Source organism: Trematomus bernacchii, unplaced genomic scaffold, assembly GCF_902827165.1.
Source record: "Trematomus bernacchii unplaced genomic scaffold, fTreBer1.1, whole genome shotgun sequence".
NCBI lineage: Eukaryota > Metazoa > Chordata > Actinopteri > Perciformes > Nototheniidae > Trematomus > Trematomus bernacchii.
In genome coordinates this window covers 3,250,798-3,258,814 of record NW_022987782.1, presented here as the reverse complement: position 1 = coordinate 3,258,814, position 8,017 = coordinate 3,250,798, and the positions used below count along the sequence as shown (strand labels likewise).

The 8,017-nt window shown below is 39.9% G+C and overlaps 1 long non-coding RNA gene across 1 annotated transcript; it reads right to left on the bottom strand.

Annotated features, from left to right (window-relative positions):
• Positions 1-5,230: 5,230 nt before the first annotated feature.
• LOC117497409 lies at positions 5,231-6,565 on the bottom strand. Its single transcript, XR_004557376.1, has 3 exons — positions 6,070-6,565; positions 5,347-5,425; positions 5,231-5,266 (listed from the first exon to the last, which is right to left on the bottom strand). It is a non-coding gene; the product is annotated as an uncharacterized LOC117497409 (long non-coding RNA).
• Positions 6,566-8,017: the final 1,452 nt, after the last annotated feature.

Here is an 8,017-nt window from a genome sequence, read left to right as displayed (position 1 = left end):
ACAAGAGGGGTTTCCGCCGCAGGTTTATATGTACGTAATCTGCGCGACTTGCGCGTCCACATCTCCACGTGCAGTGCTGCATAAACATGACTGAGTCAGCGATAACTTTCGAGGGGTGGAGGTATGCCCATTATTTTGAGTTTGTCCGAAGAATAGACAGGAATGTGACGGTGAGGTGCAAACTGTGTCCAGGCCAGAAGCTGTTATACACTGCTGCAAACACCACGTCAAACCTCAACAAACACCTGCAAAGAACACATGCTAAGGTGAAGCTAATAGCTAAGGACCCCCGAACCCAGAGTGAGGATGTTGTGAGTGCGCCGCCGCCGACTCCGAAGCAGCAAAAATGAGAATTTGGAGGACCGGTAACCAAAGCAGAGATGGACAGGCTTGTAGCATCCTTCATAGTAGAGGAAATGTTGCCCATTTGCACAGTGGAATCACCATCTTTCAGAGATATACTGCGCAAAATACAGATAGCAGGAGACAGAGGACAGCCATGGTCAGATAGGAAAACATTCAGGAGCTATAGAAGAAGAAGAAGAAGATACACTTTATTAATCCCTTACAGGGAAATTTCCTTCCCCACTCTGTTGTGTTTACACACATTACACACACAGGGGAGGATATACATGCACAAACACAGAGGATATACATGCACACACACACAACCACATGCAGATAGGAGAGGTGGCAGAGCAGAGAGGCTGCCAGGTACCCGGCGCCAAGGGAGCAGTTTCGAGGTTAGGTGCCTTGCTCAAGGGCACCTCGGCAGTGGCTTTGGAGGTGAACTGGCACCTCTCCAGCTACCAGCTCACTCCATCTTTTTTTGGTCCGATCGGGACTTGAACCGGCGACCCTTCGGTTCCAAGACCAAGTCCCTACAGACTAAGCCACTGCCGCCCTATCTGGAGCAGTCTTATGCGACAATGGAAACTGAACTAAAGAGAACATTTGAAACTTTATCAGTCTGCGTGATCTGCCTGCAGGGAGGGGCGGGCCGGCCCTGCGAGTAAAGTAACGAGTAAAGTAGCGAGTAAAGTAACGAGTTACTTTATGTAGAGAGTAACGAAGTAGTGTAATATATTACTTTTTTTACAAGTAATATGTAATATATTACTTTTTTTTAGTAACGACCCCATCTCTGCTCATAACTCCCTTATTACTTATCCTAGATGCACAGCCAACCCCTCGATTAGCATCTCCTGGAGACACAGAATCGTTTGGTGCCCACCTCAACACTCAGTGATAAACATTTGCGATGCTATAAATGAAAGCGTACATCAGAACATGTGGAGCTAGGTAGCTAGAAACGCTAACATGGCTTACGTTGGTCAAAACTGGTCTTCAATGGCATTACAACAATAAAAAAACGATGCTGCAGTTAATCCATAGGTTAATCCAATGTGTCTGTGTCCTCTTTGAAATGATTTCTGATAATCCATAAGCAATAAAACTGCTTTTTCGTTTCCAAATGTCAGAGTGAGAGATCGCTTCACTCTGGTGCAAACCTGCATGCGGGAAGCCCCCACCGTTTGTTTTCACAACGAGTGTGTGTGGGGGCCTCCCCCTTCGATTCTATTGGCTCTAACGGTCAGAAAGAGGTGTCAACCATCAAAATCGACCAAGGGGGGCCAGAGATATGGAAAAAAAACATTTTCACCCAAATCACCTCAGAGGTGGAGTGGTTTTGGCTAAACCTCTCTAAAAAGGTCAAATGTCACTTGTTTTGCATCAATGTTGATACAGGGTACTTATTATATGTTGTACTTTGGATTCCTAAAGCTTTTAGTCTACTAACCCATCATCCAAGGGTAGTTGTCACTATAAGTAAAAAAGAATTTTTGGACGGACACTATAATTTACAGTTTTTTACTATGTAAAATCTGAATTTTCTTTAAAATAAAAAACATCTATATTGATTCTGACACGTCTACATCCAACTCACAGATGTAACCTTGCTTTGATAAAAGAAATTATTCATATAACCCTTTTAGAAGTTAAGTTGTAGTCATTTGTTTTGGGCATGTCATTTTCGAGCCTGAAACATGAAAAACGGGCTTGGTGCTTAACCTGTTTCACGCCTTCCCCCCGGTACCGGGCGGATAAACGCGTCATTTGCAGGAAACAACGTCTAAGGAATCTTAATATTGAATAAAACTATGAATGTGTTATATCCATGTAACGGGAAGAAACTCAGCTAACTGATCTTTTTAATTTTTTTTTTCAAAAAAAACCCACAATGCTAGCACTCAGCCTCTGAATTAGCCTCGATCGAAAAAACGGGACCGACAAAGACACATAAACTCACTCAGAACTCCCTTATTACTTATCCTAGATGCACAACCAAACACTATTTTTTGGTGTCCTGGAGACACTGAATCTAACGGTGCCCACCTCAACACTCAGTAATAAACATTCGCGACGCTATCAACGAAAGCGTACATCATCACATGTGGAGCTAAGAAGCTAAACACGTAAATATATCTTACCTTGGTCAAAAGTGGTCTTCAATGGCATTAAAACGATAAAAAAACGATGCTGCAGTTAATCCATAGGTTCATCCTATGTGTCTGTGCCTTCTTTGAAATTATTTCTGATAATCCATAAGCAATACAACTGCGTTTTAGTTTCCAAACTCCAGAAGGAGACATTCCTCCAGTTTAGTTTCGCTTTCCACACGCGAAGCGGCAACATTTTTTCTTTACAATGTGTGTCTATGTAAGTATCCTCCTTCGATTCTATTGGCTCTAACGGTCACAAGGGTATGTCAACCAACCAGATCGAGCAAGGGGGGCCAGAGATAGGTCAAATCCACCCAAATGACCCCAGATGGCCCAGTTTTTGGCTAGATCTCTCTAAAAAGGTCAAATTTCACTTGTTTTGCATCAATCTTGATACAGGGTACTTATTATATGTTGTACTTTGGATTCCTAAAGCTTTTAGTCTACTAACCCATCATCCAAGGGTAGTTTTCACTATCTGTAAAAAATAATTTTTGGACGGACACTATAATTTACAGTTTTTTACTATGTAAAATCTGAATTTTCTTTAAAATAAAAAACATTTATATTGATTCTGACACTTCTACATCCAACTCACAGGTTTATCATTACTTTGAGAAAAGATTATTAATTTAACCCTTTTAGAAGGGAAGATATGGTCATTTGTTCTGGGAATGTCATTTTCGAGCCTGAGACCTGAAAAACAGGCTCAGAGTGGAACAGGTTAACAGGTTAAAACAGACGGTGCATGAATGCGGTTTTGCGGTAAGTGAAATTTGAGTACTTTATTTATGTGTTGCTTATGTTTTTAGTCAGCTAACGTTAATGAATGTTAAGGCTTGGGTTAGCATGTAAGCAAGTGGTAGCTATATCTGTGCTAACGATGCTAATCGTAGCCTCCAAGTTAAAACGTAATAGAGAAGTGTTTAGCATTAAGTGTGATAATACTACAGTATTATCACACTTAATGCTAAACACTTCTGTTTGAGGAAGATAAAATAAGGTCATCCTTGTAAGTTAGAGAGATATTTTATTAGGTAGGTAACTTTATGCATCGCTAAGGTTAATTTAAATTCGCTATGCTCGATTATGTAGACAAGCTAACGTCAAAATAGTGTTGAAGAGCGGCGTAGTGTAGGCTATGTGAAATTAACCTCACAATAAGATGTGTGTATATTACAAATAATAATGTCATATTTCAAGATGATTACTTAGATATTACAATATGGTTGGTTGAGCTGGAGTTCATTATTGAGCTTACACGTTAACGTCACAGTCATATCTGAAGAACGAACCCACACCTTGTTCTTTGTATGAATTGTTTTAGCAAATTGGTATCAAATAAATAGTAAGCATTGGGAATACCAATGCTGATAAAGTAAACTATTTATTTGAGTATTTGTGTCTGGGAGAAGTTACCAGTGGCGAGCCGTCAGGGCCCTCTAGGCCCTCTGTGAGGGCCTAAGATATTCTAAAAAATAATATTTGAAAACATTAAAAAAACAACATTTTTTTAAAAATATTATCTTTTATATTATTTTTTTTACATTTTTCATTAGTTTTACCAAAATAAATTGATTTAATTGTATTTAAATAACATTTCCAAATAAATAAATCCTTTGAATCTGCCTTTTCAGTTTCTGTTGGAATGTGAAGGGTTAAATGCCGTCTCTGCGAGTTACTGTGAAGACGGGAGAGCTTGTTGGTCCCTCTGTACATTCACAGAGGGCCCGCTATAGTAACTCAATGAGAGAGTAATGTCAAATGACAGTACAATTGACCAATCATATCTTCCCTCTAAATGGGTGGGCTTTATTTTCGCGGACTTTATGACAAGTTCCGCCCGCTGTGGGGTTTATGCAAGTGTATAAAGTGGTGCAGTGACGCTTCCTAAAACCCGGAAGTAAGCTGCGCTCGGGTTCCCTCGACAGAAAAGCAATGGGATTTCTCATGGATGTAATAGGTCGAAATAAGGTCTGTGGAAAACGAACCTGATAGATAAATGCACGTTTTGTTCAGCCGGATAATATCCACATGTCTACCCTACTTTTATTATTTTCGAATCATAAATCTAATCGATAGATTTATGATCGATAGATTTATGATTAGCATAAGTTCGTTCATGATGGCTCATGTCAGTGATAGTGATGACATCGTTGCGAAATTATTAACCGAGTCATTTTCAAGATTGAGTTACAATGATAAATTGGAGTGGCAAAGGATCAGCTGCATGACCCCGCCATCAAGTGCTTCATCCAAAAGGACAGGAGGATGGACTTTGTGTTTAAGTGATATGATCATCAAAGGTAGGCCTAAGTCATTAGCTAAATAACTGGATGGCCTACCTGCCTGTCAGCCTTCCATCTGTGCACAAACTTATCTCGTGCCCTCATTGGTCATGTGCGCGCTCGTGTGTGTTGGAGAAGGGGCTCTGTAAGGAAGTGGCAGATTTTTTCCGGTTGTGTATTTTCAAATTCTAGCGCACTCGAGCTGGTTTCTCCAAAATTACCTACCCCACCTTTAAGTAAAAGACCAAATCATGTCAAGCTTTAACTTGAGCCTGTTTTTTCAGTCTTTACACTGTTGGAAAATACCTTCCAAAGGCTAAATTCAAACTCAATACCATAAATAACTGGGTACCAAAGTGCTTTACCTGATAGAACACGTTCCACATGGAGCAGCAACCATCCGGCTCGGCCTTTTGCTGCATATCATCTCCTCCCTCTCCACTGTTTCCATTAGATCTCTACTGTCCAATAAAACTGAAATTCCCCAAAAAATCATATTAAAAAAGTTTAAAACAATAACTTGCTTTTGGCATTGAAATGGATTAGAATCTCACCATTTTCCTGGATGTCAGGAAGGCCAGGAAGTCATTCCCTTCAAGACCGCAACCAGTCATAGGAGTTCAAATGCAAAGCCTGAACGATGACAAGAGCGGGAGACTTACATTTTACAATTATATTTTTAATTAATACCAGAGCAGGCCCTGTACGACATGCAGAGAACAGATCAAATCCCCTGACAGAATCACACACTTTGGTGATATCCTCTTCTGATAATGTTTCATTTTTTAGCAGCAAAGTAACATTACTCAAAGTATGTCAGACCCAACTCATTTACAGTATGTTTTGCATCTCCTCAACAATGGTCTGTATCATTGAGTAGAAAAAAACTGTCCCTACAATTTCAGGTAGATTAACACACATTTGTAAGACAAGTTTACAATGAAGCACAAAAACCCTCTTTGTATTAAGCGAGCTGCCACACAAAGTACAGCTTAACATGCTAACCTTTGGTAGAGAGCTACAGTTTGCTAACTTCATGTTCAACACAAAACCTCTAATGGCATTACATTGACAATTTTAAACAAAACGTAACTCTCTCAACTTGTAAGATAACGTTAAGTTAACTTACCCTTAAATAACTACATCACCTTTTTCAGGGGAAACACAAACTGCAGAAAACGTTAGCTGCTAACTGTTGATAGCTAAGACAGCTAGCCTCCTAGCAAACGTAATATTAAGTTAACATTAACGTAACGTTGTAAGAAAGCAAAACGAACCTTCGAGAAAGCTTTTACTCTCAGACTTGGTGAAATTGTGTAGTGTTGCTTACCTCCAGAAGGACTTTTAGCGCGTTTCCCAGTAGACAGAGCTTTCAGAGCGGTGCCTCTCAGAAGAGCAGCCGCTGGGCGGAGTCACAGAAACGCTCAACTGATCTTCTTCACTCCTTGACCGTTGTGCCGTTAGTGCCAGTCAAAACATACCGCTTTGTTTCAACCACTGCCGTCTCGCCGTCCCCCGCCCTCTCTGTCTGTCTGTGTCTGTTTCAGTTTAGCCAGCAAGACTGCTGGTAGACCAGCATAAATACCAACTTCACCAGCATCCAGTTTAACTACCAGCTAAAACCAGCATAGACCAGCATGACATCCATGCTGGTCTATGCTGGTTTAGCTGACCAGGCTGGTCTTGAACCAGCCAGAACAGCTTGTCCAGCCTCGTAAACCAACTAAACCAGCCTAACACCAGCTAAAACCAGCATAGACCAGCATGACATCCATGCTGGTCTATGCTGGTTTAGCTGACCAGGCTGGTCTTGAACCAGCCATAACAGCTTGTTCAGCCTGGTAAACCAACTAAACCAGCCTAACACCAGCTAAAACCAGCAACCATCTTAAGCTGGTCTATAGCTGTTTTTTTCAGCAGGGTAGTACATCATTAAAACACTTTACACTGTATCAAGACTGTCAAGTTGTCAAAGTTAGCCAGTAACTACAGCTTTGTTTGTCACTTACCTTCATAATTGTCGATGTAACTGCTATGTACATCTTGAACCCCTTTTCTCTTTTGCTCCTCGGGGCTGAGCTTGCCGCTTGTACCAGCCGATGGACATCACTGATGTGTAAAATAGTGCCATCACGTTAACGTTAGCCTTCTCACTTCGCTCTACCGCTATCTATACGCTATCTATCTCTCTATCTATCTATCTATCTATCTATCTATCTCTCTATCTCGCTATCTATTGCTATCTATTCGCTATCTATTGCTATCTATTCGCTATCTATACCGCTATCTATACCGCTATCTATCGCTCTTCCCTCTACCGCTCTACCGTAGACCGGAAGTTTACAACCACACACTCAATGAACCGGAAATGGAAATATGTCATCCCGTGCAACTAGCCTATACCCCAAATCAGCACTTTTGAAACAGGAAGTGAAATAGAGGGATATGAGGCATGGCTAGAATGGGTGATCTGTTTGGTATTTTGAGCAAAACACTTCATAGACATGTTTTTTATATATTTGTTATATATCTGAGACCTATGCTATTGCCTAAAAATAGCATGATAGGTCCACTTTAAGTAAAAATTCAAAAGTGTTAGTATCAAAATATACTTAAAGTAAAAAGTACTCATGCAGAATGGCTCATTTGAGAATAATATGTATTATATCACTGGATTATAATTAGTGATGCACTAACTCACAGGTCTCAAACTGCAAAAAAAACACTTTCACTTACTGTAAAAAAAAATGTTAAGTATGACGAAAATATTTTAGCAATGGTAATAAAAAAGTATTTTTTTGACATGAGAATACCAGCAGTGGCCCCAAGCCAATTTGTGTTGCATCAATAATGTTGCAGCTAGTAAACGTAGAAATTATTTTTGACTACTTTATATACTGCAGGGTAGCTTAATCCATAATAATACATCATAATTTAGAATTTGATTTATGTTTTTGAACTAATCTCATGGTTCAAAGTAACTAATGCTGTCAAATAAATGTAGTGGAGTAAAAAGTACAACAATGTCTTCCAAAGTGTAGTGGAGTAGAAGTATAAGAAGCATAAGATGGAAATACTCAAGTATAGTACAAGTATCTCAAAATTATACTTGAGTACAGTACTTGAGTAAATGCACTTAGTTACATTCCAGCTTTATACTGTGAATGGTTGAGCTCCAGGTCGCATTTTTAGGTTACGAAGTTGACTTTATATTGGGGGGGGGGG